At 55.9% G+C, this 12552-nt stretch overlaps 1 protein-coding gene across 1 annotated transcript in view; it reads right to left on the bottom strand.

Moving 5' to 3' along the window:
• MYCL (MYCL proto-oncogene, bHLH transcription factor) overlaps positions 1-7145 on the bottom strand; it is a 34736-nt gene extending 27591 nt beyond the window's left edge. The window contains exon 1 of the mRNA XM_006019298.3: positions 6963-7145. The gene's annotated coding sequence lies outside the window, so the exon portion shown is untranslated. The remainder of the gene's footprint in view (positions 1-6962) is intronic.
• Between the last annotated feature and the right edge of the window lie 5407 nt (positions 7146-12552).

Here is a 12552-nt window from a genome sequence, read left to right as displayed (position 1 = left end):
TTTCCCTCCCTACTGGGCCCGTTTCAGCTGGAAGCTCTCAGCCAGCCCCGGGTCCCAGCCCACTGCTGACCGCCAGCCCCTGTGCAGGCGTCACTGCACACAGCAAGGAGGGAGCCGATAGCCGCTTTCACTGCTGCATTCAAAGCAACCCTGGGGTCAGAGGCTGCCGTATTCCCCCTCTTCCCCCTGTCAGGCGCAGTGTCTGGAGGACACCTCGTCAGCTAGGGAGCTCTGCCAGCACAGCTCTCCCCAGCCCACCCCTGTCTGAGAGCCCAGAGACCCAGCCCAGTGCACAGGCTGGGCCCTTTCACCCAGATCCCTTTGCTCACCCTCCCCACCCCAACCAGGCTGTCTGGTTTCACGCACATTCATGGCTGCCCGGACCCCAGTGCCGGGAACGCTTGAAGCCTGAATCCCCCCCGTGGCCTAGCAGCCGGCAGGCAGAGCCATGCATGGTGCATGGCTGGCGCTGCACAAAACCCCAGTCCCTGCAAGTCCTGGCACAACACGTGGGGCTGGCCGGATCAGACAGCGCAACGGACATCAGCAGTCTGCCTAAGCCGACGAGACCTGTTGGGCTGGTAGGGCTAAGGCAGGGCAGGCCCTGGAGCCAACAGCACCCGAGGGAGGATGTGCCTGGAGTTGCATCCGGCTGCCCTTGCCCTCCCCCAGCCAGATACGCATTGAGACCAGTTGAGCTGGGGCTGCCTGCAGCCAGCTCCGAGTCCCTAGCAAGACGCTTGGCTGCTGCATCCCACTCCCCTCACGCGAGGGAAAGGGCATGAATGCAGCCTTGACCACCTACCAGCAGACTCCAGATAGCCTGGGGTTGGAGCAGGGGGCCAGGGGCCAGCACTCGCTCTGCCACTGACCTTCCCTACGCTTTGGGGGAGTCGCTTCCCCTGTCTGTGAAAGGGGCAGGGTGGGGAAGAAACCATTGTGCAGTGTCGTGCCTCTTGGTTAGGAGCTGCCCAGGCCCCGGTTTCAGGGCAGTGCAGAAGGAAAAGCCCAGACAGGGCAGTGATGGCTAAGCTGGAGGGGAACCATGGCAGTCTGAAAGGAGCAGAAGGAACAAAGACCTCCCCGCCACAAAAGGTGAAGCTGTGTCCAGCCTTGTGGGAAGCAAGCAAGGCAGCAGAAAGGACATCCCACCCCCAGCGCCTGCACCGATACGGACAGGATGGAGCGCCAGCACAGGGGCTGCCATCTTCTTAGCATGGTGGCACAGGGGCTGCCATCCTCTTAGCATCCACTGCTGGTGGGTCCAGGCTCCTGCCCGCTTAGAACGGAGCTACCTGCGACTGGATGGGTGCAGGGGCAGGTTCTGGGAGGACGGGCCGGCTGCCCGGCTCAGGAGGGCTCCTTTGCATGGCACTGCCAGTTGCAAGACAGCCTTACAGGAGTCATGGGGGAGCCACTGCACCTTTGGGAAGCCTCCAGCATCCAGGGCTCCCAGGCTGGGGTAGGGGAAGGACAGCGGGGAGGAGTGTCCAGCACGCTGCAGGAGGGTCCCAGCAGCTTGCACCAAGTGACATAGAGCAGCCCTGAGGCAGCTGTGATCTGCACCATGGACCTGGCTGGCCCCGAGATGGCCTTGGAGATCCCTCCACCCCTCTGGAAGAGTCCCACGCTACAACCTCAGAGCAGGCTGGGGAAAGCCCATGGGGTTTGCAAAGGCAACTCCCCCCCCACCCCCACGGGGCTGCAGAGGGATGGGGGTGGTAGTAGAAATGACTCTTGCCCCCAACACTAAGACAGCAAGGGCAAGGCAGGAGCTCCACAGCGTCACCTCCCCAGGCAGTCCCATTCCCCCTTCCTGTCCCTCCAGGCCCCTCTCCGGCTATGTTTAGCATGGGTACAACCCCTCAGGGCAGCCAGTCACCCCAGGTGAAGCCAGAGCCTGGCTCAGCCCAAGCTGCATTTAACTACAGACTTGTGTTGGGGGGGAGAATAAGAATAAAGGGCTCCTAACTCTTTCTTGCCCACCCCCCAGTGGGAAGTCTCCTGCCACAACCAGCCTCTTCCCCACTCCCCAGGCTCCTCTTTTTCCCCACAGCCGGTCACAAGTTACTTGAGTCACATCCTGATCGGAGCAACCCTTTCCAGCGTCCCTGCTCCAGCTCCCGGAAGCACGGGATGAAAAGTACAGACAGTACCCAGTGATGTAACGGTTATGGTTACATGGCAGGCTCCTGTTGCAACACAAGTGAAGCGAAACCAGAGTGAGTGTAACCCTGTTCTATTTGGGGTTACAGGCAGCGATTCACCTTGCTTGGACTGTTCCAGCTACATAACAGCAGCTGATGGCCAGATCCCAGCAGTGACCACATCACCCCCACTCCAAAATCAGCTGTCCACCCGTGGCTGAAGGGGAAGTCTCAGTTCTGACATTTCTTTAACCCCCATGGTTGCAAAGGAAAACAAGGATATGCAGCCCAAGGCATCAAAGGGACTTGGGTGGTTCTTTTTTTTCTTTAAAAAAAAAACAAAAAAAAAAACAATTTGCATGATTGTGTGTGTCAGCTTAACTATTTGTGGCCAGACTCCTGCCTTTTGCATAAATCAGGCTCTGTGCTGCCCCAGCCTCCGACTTCTGGGATAGGAAAGGACAGGCCAGCTCCCTCCAAGTTGCGCAAGGGGCTCAAGGCTTCCCCATGCCAGCAGCTCTGAGCTCCGGGAATCAGTTTGGCTCCACACCCGACTTTGGGCCCATTTTCATCTCTGCTTGCTCCCACTGATAGAGTAGCTGCTTCTAATTTGGGTGTGAAACTCTTCAGCCCGCAGTTACCAGCCAGGCTGGAGCTTTCTAATCCTAGGCATTTCAAGCAGTTGGTTTATTCCCTGAAGCCGAAGAATGCAAGCGACAGGGATTCCCGATAAGTGCAGGTAGAGTTAGGATTTGGGCAGCACAAATACTTCCTTCCTGTAGCACTTTTCAAGGCTTGCAAGGTGCTTTGCAAGCCCCAAGGGACTGTGCCTGCCATTTGCATGCAAGGCAGGTACATTACATTAGCCCCATTTTACTGATGGGGAAACTGAGGCACAGACTGGGAAGCATACAAAGATAGGGCTAGAAGGGACCAGTCCCTGTGGGCACAAAGAACAGCTGATTGCCCCCTCCCTTTATTAAAAAAAAAAAAAAAAAAAAAAACCCTTTTTGTATCTAAAGACTGTTAACAAGTCAAAACCCCCGTCTTCTCTGCTCGAAGCTACAGACCCCAGTTCTTCCGGTCTTTCCTTGCAGGTCACATTTCCCAAGCCTTAGATCATTTTTGTTGCACTCCTGTCCAGACTCCAGTTTGCCCAGATCTCTCCTGAAATGCTGCAGTCCAAACTGGATGCAGTCCTCCAGGTGAGGCCTCACCAGGACACAAAGCAAGGGGCCGCGTTAAAGCCAGGACTGGAATTCAGGAGAGGATGACATGAGCCACAGAGGTTCAGCGATTTACCCAAGGTCAGTGCAAGAGCAGGGGGAAGAACCCAGGAGACCTGGCTCTTGGTCTCTAAACTGCACACCTCTCCAAAAGCATTGCAAGGACAGTGCATTAAGCATGCTGGAGACGAGGAGGAAGACCTGATCCCTGCTTTGACAACCCTCTCAGTCTAAATACATTCCTGACAGAGCCTCTCCCCTGGCCTGTTTGAGTCCAAGCCTGTTCCCGACAGCTATCGGTCAGGCTGATGGCATGGGGCCAGGGACCTAAGCAGTGGTACAAGTTCATGGAAGCTTCTAAAACAGCGATGCAGATATGACTGGGGGGTTCAGAGATCCCATCTGCAGCAACAGCACCGTGACCAGTGGTCACCCCAGATGCTGCGGTCTAGGCAGGGTGAGTCACAGCCTCCAGCACCTCGGGGCTGCAGCAGGCAGGTGGGTGAGTAAGTATCTCGCACTTTTCCTCCAATGGCTGAATCAGCAAGTGCTAGTCTGCATTAACACTGAACACACCACAAGACTCCCCAGAGCAGGGGTGGGTGAAATGTGTCCCGTGGGCCAGATGTGGCCCGCCAGGCCATTCTATCCAGCCTGCGGGGCCCCTAAAAAACTTAGAAAATGAATACTAATCTGCCCCTGGCTGCCTGTCATGCGGCCCTCGATGACTTGCCAAAACTCAGTAAGCGGCCCTCCGCCTGAAATAATTGCTTACCCCAGAGGCACTTTAGGACCCAAAGAAAAGCTGGGATTTTGGACCCACGCAGCCATCAGAGCCCCTCTGGCCCCAAAACTCATTTCAGCTGAGTTAAGATATCTCCTTCTGTGCTTCCCGTCCCAAACTGGCACCAGGGGTGCAGTCGCACAGCTGCTTTCCCTCCCCCCAGAAGTCACAGGTGAAGGGACGGGCACGAGTACTCCATGCATAACCTGCTCTGGAGCCCTTTGAGGCAGGCTGTGTGTTTGGAGGCACATAGCAGCCTAGCCCCGAGTGTGTTTGGGTGCTGACAAATGTTCCCGTTCCCAGAGGCATCGCGCCACTGAGCACATAGTGGGAGCCAAGCCCCACGGGTGGAGCAAGCAGCTCAGCCTGTTGCACACATTTGTGGTCAGATTATGAAATAGGCAACCACCAGTTCCCAGCAGAAGGTTTGTTCCCCCCGCTGGTCATGGAGAACTAGCTGCTACCAATGCAGAACAGAGCATTTCCTGGCCTGACTGTGGCTGGGCATCCAGCTTTCTCCCTGAGGGCTGGGATGCCCCTCAGGGGTGGGATGGGCAGGGGGCAGGAGGTGAAACCCCAAGTGTGCTCATTTGTGGAGGAGATGCTACATGACCCATCTCTCCTCCTTCCTTTGCAGAAAAAGGTTTCAGAGCAGCTGGCACATCTGCATGAGTTAAGCCTCATCCAGCCCCCGACTCACAGGAGGAAACTGGTACAGGGAGCAGTTCAGTACCTTCCCCAAGGCTGCACTGGAAGCCTACAACTGAGGCAGGAACGGACTCCAGCTCTCTCACAGGGCCTGGGACCCTGGGGAAAGGCTGCGAACACAGCAAGAAAGGAGGCTTTCCATAGCAGCACATGCAGAGGGGGCACCAGGCTGATCCCTTATGCTCTCCATGCCTCAGTTTCCCCAGGGCCACTGCTGCGAGTGTTAACTCAGCACTAGTGATACAAGCCACCCTCCTAACTGCTTTGCTGGCAGTACCAGGTAGGACAGCCTTACCCAAAATCTACCTCCAAAACCCAAGTTCAGGCCCCTTTTCAACGACTCAACAGCACCTCCCTGCTGCCCCAGCCCTAGCCCTGCCCATCAGCTTCACCCACCTGCTAGATCTTAATCTCAAGCACTGTGAGGCAAGGACCAGCTCTTACAACAGTGCCCAGGGGGCTTCCCACCTTGGCTGGCCCCTCTGGGGGCTGCAGCAGGACAGATGCAGCAAAGCAGGCTGGCGACATCGATGGCAAGACCCAAAGTGCCCGGAGCTGCATGCACAACAGTAGGAGCTACGTCAGCCCCGGTGCACAAGCCCCTTGGGGATTCCTGAGCTAGAGCAGTCCTGGGGCACAATCCTGCATTAGGGACAGCCTTGCCCCTGCCCACCAAAGAAGGCTCACAGCTGGTGCCCAAGCACAGGGTGAGGCTCAGCATGAGACATTCACTTTGGGCTCAGGATAGGGGGAATCCTTTCTGCTGCCCCAGCCACCCTCCTTGGAGAGTCTCCAAGCCAGCCTGATCTCAGCACAATCATGCAAACCCAGCACTCGGGCCCTGCCTTCCCCTCCTTTCCAAAGCTTGGCTGGACCGCAGGGTCCCCAGCCTTTGGCACCTAAGGACCATGCCAGGCCTCCACCCCAGCACCAGCCACAGGGATCTTTGGACTCCAGTGACCTGAGCTGAGCAGAGGTTGGTCAGCGTGGCAGAGGGCAATGATAGCGCTTGGGGTTAGAGCGGCTGCCTGCCACACACACCCCTGGCTGGTTGGTAAACAAAGCACAGCACAATCTCCCCCCAGATAACCATGCGCACAGGCATCTGGGTCAGGTGGAAGGGCAAAGAGCAGCCTCTCCCTGCCCAGGATGGTAGGAGTGATAAGAGCTCAGCTCAGGTGAGCTCCCTGGGACTGGGAACTCTCCGCTCTCCCCATTAGCAGGAGAGACTCTCAGCAGGTGCAGCCCAGATCCCGAGGACCTACAGAGATGCAAAAAGTAAATGGTGAACAGGAGGAGAGCCTAGATCCATAACAGGGAATGCCAAGATCCTGCAGCTGGGGTCAGAGATGCCAAAGGGCTCCCAGCTGCAAACAATGTGGGAGCCAACAGCATGACAGGCTCTGCAAATACTGCTTCCCTGCCCAGAGCCCGCAGGCTGGCTGGCTTTATGAGGAAAGCGAGCCAAGAGCAAGCATGAGCAAGAGGAAGCATGTGAGGCCTACAGGGTGACGGGGAGGGTCCTGTCCATGCAGCCCCCTGCTCCAGGTGACCTACAGGCACAGCCATGTACCCCCACTCTCACGCATGGGCACACCTGCCTTTGCACACCTTTGACTGCCCACAAAACACAAGACACGCAGGCCTGGGCTTTCAGACCCTCCAGAAGCCCTTCTAATACTAGAAAAGCCCAATCCTGAGGCAAGTAGGCCAGTCAGAGGGTTTGGTCTGCCACGGCTGCTGTGTGGACTCCAGACAATCCCACACTGGCTCCGTTGAGATGAATATTATTTATTTCTGTCTCAGCCACGAGCGGGCACGTCATGCTCAGATCTGGGCACTCGCACGGGAGACGATGCAGCCCCTGCCCTGGAGAGCTTGTGGTCACGAGTAAAGCCTTGGGCCTGCATTGAGGGGTATCCGCATGGAGCCCCACAGTGTAGCGGGGCTTTGCATGAGACAAGACTGAGATCTGGAGAGTCTCCCCCAGCCAGTTCTCCAAGGTCTCGCTAGCATCTTCCCTGACCCATCAGCCCACCCACCTCTCAGAAGTGAGCTCCTCCTGGAAGCAGAGCCCAGCTGGGTTTTGGCACTCACCGGAAGAAGAGCAGGGCACGGGATGTCCGGCCACCCTGAAAGACAAATCCTTGAACCGTCTCGAAACAAAAGCTCCCTGTGTCCAGGGGCAGGTTCCTCCCCAGCTGCGCGGCCCCTATCAGCCGAGCGCTTGCACCGGCAGAAGCTGTACCCGTGCTGGAATGCCGGGGGAGCGCGCCAGCTGCCGTGGCACACGGGGCAGACAAAGACCCGGCTGTTCCCCAGGCAGACCAGCGATGCCCTCCATCCAGACAACCAGCAAACTGCAGCTCTGCAGAGGAGCAAGGACCCAGCTGGGGCTGGCCCAGCTGTGTGGCATCAACCACCAAGCCCCAGTGCCACTGCACCTCTGAGCTCCCTTCAGGTGTATGAAGGAGCCTGGCTGACTGATCATTGAGGAGATAAAAGCCTACAAAGGAAGCAGGCTCAGAAAGGAGGTAGATGCAGGTGGAGGTGACCAGAAGACTGGCCTGGCACTTGGTGGATAAGGGAGATGTCTGGGCTTAGTGGATGCAGGTGGGGGTGGTGGAGGTGACCACAAGACTGGCCTGGCACTTAAGTGGATGAAGAAGTTGTCTGGGCTTTATGAAACAGCATCTGTTCAGCTGCCCCAGGCTGGGGCTTGAACTCAGCTCAGCTGCGCCTTGTCACCCTCCCCTCTGCCTGTTTTGCAGCCTGGGTGCTGCTTCTCCTGCAGGGTTTTGGGTCCCAGGACTAGCAGCAGCATGTGTTTGTTGTAGGACCTCAGGCAGAGCTCAGTCTGGAGCAACGTGAGGCTATATAGCCCAGTGGACATGAAGGGGGAGAGGCTCCTTTGTGGGGTGGAAGAGCTCTGCTGGGGGATCTGGCACAGAAAAGGTCCAGAGGGGACATGAAACTCCTTGGTCAGGGTTAAAGAAGCCCTGGAGCTACCTTGCAAGTCAAGCAAAAGTGGGTCTGGGTTCTAGCTCTTCTGAATATTACAAACACTGGAGGATTTGCTTGACTTGTTTCAGAGCTACGTGCACAGGGTGGAACAGGTACGTGGGCTAACAGACAGCAGCACGTCTCTGGGACAGTGGTGAGGATGTCTGAGGACTCGGTGAGGTTTTCCCTCTGGGACACGTCAGCTGAAGCTGTGCAACTGGCCCTGCCTGTAGACGAGCCCTACAAGACAAATAAAGAGTTGTGCTCAGGTATACGAGCCAACTGCTCTTGGGCTTGGCAGGCCAATCAGTATGTGTGCGTTTTGGGCAGTGTAGTATAATGCATAGTGCATTAGACTGGGACTCTGAGGATATAGGTTCTTGCTCCTCACTTGCTGGGTGCCCCTGGGCTAGTTACTTCTCCTCTCTGTGACTTGGCTTTTCCCCTTCCTGCACCAGAGGCAACGGCACCAGCACCAACCTCCTTTGTAACATGCTCTGCAGTGTGGCAAAGTGCTGGCTAAGAGCTAGGGGTGATGACTGCATTGCATCTTTTTTTCCGTTTTGTGCTGAAATGCGCTGGCACTTCCCATATTGTTAAACTGAATCCAGCTCAGCATCCTGCAGTGTCATAACTATCGCAGGAGGATTGCATCTGCAACAAGGACATGGCAGGAAGGCGTCCACGCAAGCAACAAAGGACTGGGCTGGGCTTTGCCCTGGGGAACAGGGTAGCAGGGATAGGGCCCTAGGCAATTCCCCTTTTGGGTAACACTGGGGGGAGGTGGAAACTGCTGATTCTCAGGCCAAACATTCAGTCAGATCTTGCAGCGAATGGAGATCCTATCAGCTGATGGGACAACTGGAAACCAAGGCCATAGGCAATCGCTGACATCAGGGAGAAATCCTAGCTCAGCGAAGGATTTGATGCCGCTAAAAGAGAGTGAAGGAGGGAGGCTCCCAGGAGCCACCCCCCGGGCCCTGACAGGTGCTGGGGCACAGAATGTGACCAGGGGGCAGTCACAGAGTGCAAACACCCGGGGATGCTACAGGGTCATCCCTTCCCCAGAAATTGTTCTCCGCATTCCTCCACTGCAGCCTGGCTAAGAAGGGAGCTGAGGGCCAGCTGCCATGGGTATTTTGGGAGAAAACTCTCTCAAAAGGAGCTAAGAATCCCAACAGTCGGGATTTTCAGGCTCGGAGAGCTCTATTTGCAAAGCGGGGGGTATGTTAGAGCAGGGAATGAGAAGCCGGGATTCTTGGGATTTAGTGGCTGGAGCAGGGGGCTCGCTAGGGTCTATTCCTGACTGCCCCGCTGATGCCATAGGAAGGCTATTTAACCCCTTGGATGCCTCCCTCCCACTTTTTTTGTTTCCCCCAACAATTAAAAATAGATCCCTACTTGCCTTGCACAGGAGGACGAGCAAGGAGTGTTGCACACAGAGCACTGGACTTGCTCAAAGCATCACAGTCTAGGTGTTAATGCACTATTTCTCAGCCTTTTGGCTCAGATTAAGTGTGCTTTCTGGACTGCACTGGTCTATTCCTGGGGCAAGATGACCTTGAATGGCATTGTGTAGTAGAGGGTGGAGACCTGTCCAATGCACTGCAAACAGAATGTTTTATGAGAGTCTACTATAGCTTCCCAAGGGGAGGATCTCAGCTACACACCTATTTTATGGAAATGGAGGATTTCTCCCCCGCTTGCTCCTTTGGCCCCAGGGTAAGGGCAAGTGGGACTTGGGGGCGTCCGAACTCCAAGACCTCCGGGCTTGGGGCCTGCACATAGGATGCCTGCCGTGAATTTGGGAGCATCTGAAACCATAGGCTGAAGAGTCTGGGATGGAGGATGCTTGGCAGTGGTAGCACCACACAGACTTGAACGACTGAGTTCTGCTCATTTGGCTAGCTTGGGCTGAGACACAAAATTAAAAAATAAATGAATTATTTTGTATCCAGGAGCTAATTTCAGAAGGGAGAACAACACCATTCTGTCTACGAAGGTAACCCATTGTCCAGCCCGTCATCTTTCAGCTGCTCTCTGCTCCGCTCACAGCCATTGATCTGCAAGTAACAGCCCTGCGGCGCCTCGTTGCCATTGCAGGGGGTCTCATGCACAACAGCCGACTGTGCATCAGGCTTTAAAGCAGGGGTCAGCAATGTTTTTGGGCAATGCCAAAAACACCCGGATCCTCATCTTGTAAGATGTTGGCGAGCGGATAGCAGGGGAACTGCAAGGGGCCCAATTTTTGTTGTGGCAGCACAGCCCTGGCCCTTTCCCTGCCGTCTGCCCCGAGGCACGCGTGCCAAGCAAAATGCCTTTGTGTGCCATGCTCTGGCACTTGTGCCAGGGGTTGCCTATCCCTGTCTTAAAGATATCCAGGCTGATGTCATGAAAAATGGAGCCTACAGTGCATCAAAATGGCTTGTTCTACCTGTGATCCAGAGTGGTAGGCACTGGCAGAACAGGCGCAGAATGGTCTCCATTACCTGTCAAATGTGATAATCCTCTTCCGTGTGTATCCGTGGCAGAGCTTGGATGAGAACTGGGGATCACCTAGTATCTAACACCAGCCTAAAGCTATTACCTGCCTTAGTTATGTGGCCTTGTCATTGCAGGATCAGAACACACCATGTGGTGCGTGCAAATGGCCAGAGGATTTACGGATGAAGAAAGATCAAGTCCAAAATGTCTGGGTTTACCTGAATTTTCCAGGTAACATTATTTTTTTTTTAAATGAAAGAGAAATAATGCTTCCCCTCACATACTAAATCCAAGAGAAACGTCCCTTCACTCCTCCTGCCCCCCAAAAGAGTGTTTGAAAGCTTGCAGGGGGGTGGATCTTCTTGCCCTGGGTTCCCCTGTACCCCAGGTCTGGGCTATTGGTTACCTGGGTTTTATTTTTAAGGAAAAATTTTTGTGTCCCAGGTTAAATCATCTAAATCAATTCCAAATCCATGAGTTATTCAAGAACCATATGTGGCCCTGCTACCAGCAAGCATCCTCCACCCCCACCTGGGGCTTCAGATGCTTCCAAATCCTTTGGCGGGCATCCTACATGCGGGTCCAAGCCCGGAGGCTTGGGGTTCAGACACCCCTGAGTTTTTCTTGCCCTCAGCCGTATGGCCGCAGGAGCAAGCTAGGGAGGAGTCTCCCATTTCGGTAAGTCAGCGTATAGCCAAGATCTTCTCACTGGAAGTGAAAGTGAGAAGCTAATGATGCATTACCCCCTGCCACGTTTCTGGTTTTCCCTAGCCAGTAGGAAATCCACCTTAGTGGTCATGGTATTTCCCCATTTGAAATCTCTGGGTTTATCTTGTGAGTCAGGTTTGCACATCGCACAGTGCTCGCCTTGCACCCGCAGCACTCCCAAGAGGATCTCAAGGCACCCCGAGGTGCTGCACCACCCTGGTTGGGAATCACTGGTTTATAACAAAGACTGCCCGGCGTTTCTCACAACAGTGTCTTGTTTCCAGCTGCTATGAGATGCCAAACTTTAGCAACTGCGGTGAAACGCCCCACGGGGGCTGTCTGTCTGGCTTGGGAATACATCATACTGGCACACACTCACACTCCCTCTTCCTGCTGCACATCTCCACGCAGGGCTTGGAGAAGGGGGCTTGAAGGGCACATCCATGCTCGCATACTCACACCCAAATGCAGCTGGGGGCCTGGGATGGAGCAGGGGCTTGGAGGATGCACGCATGCAGTTGGGGGCAATGGGTGGAGCAGGGTCTTGGAAGTACACACCCACCCATACCCCTCCCCACCTCCAGCCGCACACACCCACACACATATAGCTGGGGACTCTGGATGGGGCCAACACCCACACACACCCATGCACAGATACTCCCACATCCACATTCACACACACAGCTGGAGGCACTATTTGGAGCAAGGGCTTGGATGCACCCACCCACCCATACTGCCCACACCCACATACACACACATAGCTGGGGGCACTGGGTGGAGCACACCCCAATGTCAACACCCTCGCACAGACACCCTCACATCCACACACACACAGCTGGGGGCACTGAATGGAGTGGGGGGGCTTGGAAGCACACCCCCACTCACCCCCACATACACTCATGCAGCTGGGGGCACTAGATGGTGTGTACACACACACCCACTCACCCCCACATACACTCATGCAGCTGCTGCACTGGATAGTGTGCACATGTACGCACACACACCCATGCGCGCGCGCACACACACACACCTTCCCACATACACACACACAGCTGGGGGCACTGGATGGGGCACGCACACACACACACACCTCCCACATACACGCACGCAGCTGGGGGCACTGGATGGTGCATGCACGCACACACCTCCCACATACATTCACACAGCTGGGGGCACTGGATGTTGTGCGCGCACACACACACCTTCCCACATACACACACACAGCTGGGGGCACTGGATGGGGCACACACACATACACACCTCCCACATACACGCACACAGCTGGGGGCACTGAATGGTGCACGCACACACGCACGCACACACCTCCCACATACATGCACACAGCTGGGGGCACTGGATGTTGTGCGCGCACACACACCTTCCCACATACACGCACGCAGCTGGGGGCGCTGCACTGCACTACACTGCACGCACGCACACACGCACGCACACCCACGCGCGCGGTCGCACCCCCCCCGCAGGGCGGGGCGGG

Source organism: Alligator sinensis, unplaced genomic scaffold (assembly GCF_000455745.1).
Source record: "Alligator sinensis unplaced genomic scaffold, ASM45574v1 scaffold337_1, whole genome shotgun sequence".
NCBI classification, from domain to species: domain Eukaryota; kingdom Metazoa; phylum Chordata; order Crocodylia; family Alligatoridae; genus Alligator; species Alligator sinensis.
Note: the sequence above shows the minus strand (reverse complement) of the source record. Positions and strands in the feature narration are given on the sequence as shown.